The following is a 983-nucleotide window of genomic DNA, read 5'->3' as shown; positions in this document are numbered from 1 at the left end:
GTGTGGCTGTGAACTTCATCTTAAAGAAGGGGGCTATGCTGGATTATTCCTGGATGAAACTCTACAGAGATGTCATGGGAGAAATCTTTACAAATTTGTCTTTTATAAGAAAAAAAAAAAGGCAAAACCAGAACATTGAACATCAGTACCAAAATCACAGCAAAAATCTAAGCAATCATATTGTAGAGAATGTCAGTGAAATTAAGAAAGTCCTCACTCTGGAGAAGCCTTCAGCCAGATTCTGAATCTTCATCTGAACAAGAAAAATCCTCCTGGAATAAAACCCCATGAATGTAGTTTGTGTGAAAAAGTCTTCATGTGTCATTCATCCCTTAATAGGCACATCCTATCTCACACTGGACACAAACCATGTGAAAATAAGGAATATGGGAGGGAAGCCATATATACATAAACAGTGTGGGAAAGTCTTCAGTTATCTCCACTCCTCTTGAATTCATGAAAGGGCTCACAATGGAGGGAAACTCTATGACTATAAGGAGTGTGGGAACGCTTTCATTTCTCTCACAGGTGTTTGAAGACACATAATAACACACATGGGAGATGGACTTTATAAATGTAAGGTATGTGGGAAAGTCTTTGGCCACACCAGTTCATTTCAAATTCACGAGAGAGCTCACAGTAAAGAAAAACCCTATGAATGTAAACAGTGTGGTAAAGCCCTCATTTCTCTTGCCAATGTTCAAAGATACATGATTATGCACACTCATAAAAATGTAATATGGGAAAGCCTTTGGCTGTCCTCATTAATTTCAAATGCATGAAAGGAATCACACTGGAGAGAAACCCTATGAATGTAAACAATGTGGGAAAGTCTTCATTTCTGTCAGCAGTGTTCAAAGATATGTGATAACGCACACAGGAGATGGACCTCATAAATGTAAGGTTTGTGGGAAAGGCTTTGACTGCTCCAGTTCATTTCAAATGCATAAAAGGTTTCCCAAGGGAGAAAAATCCTATAATTG

General features: G+C 38.3%; 1 pseudogene; it reads left to right on the top strand.

Annotated features, from left to right (window-relative positions):
• Positions 1-774: 774 nt before the first annotated feature.
• Positions 775-983, top strand: part of LOC103599084 — a 109726-nt pseudogene continuing 109517 nt past the window's right edge.

The sequence above is a fragment of the Galeopterus variegatus genome, unplaced genomic scaffold (genome assembly GCF_000696425.1).
Source record: "Galeopterus variegatus unplaced genomic scaffold, G_variegatus-3.0.2 Scaffold2845, whole genome shotgun sequence".
Taxonomy (NCBI): domain Eukaryota; kingdom Metazoa; phylum Chordata; class Mammalia; order Dermoptera; family Cynocephalidae; genus Galeopterus; species Galeopterus variegatus.
Note: the sequence above shows the minus strand (reverse complement) of the source record. Positions and strands in the feature narration are given on the sequence as shown.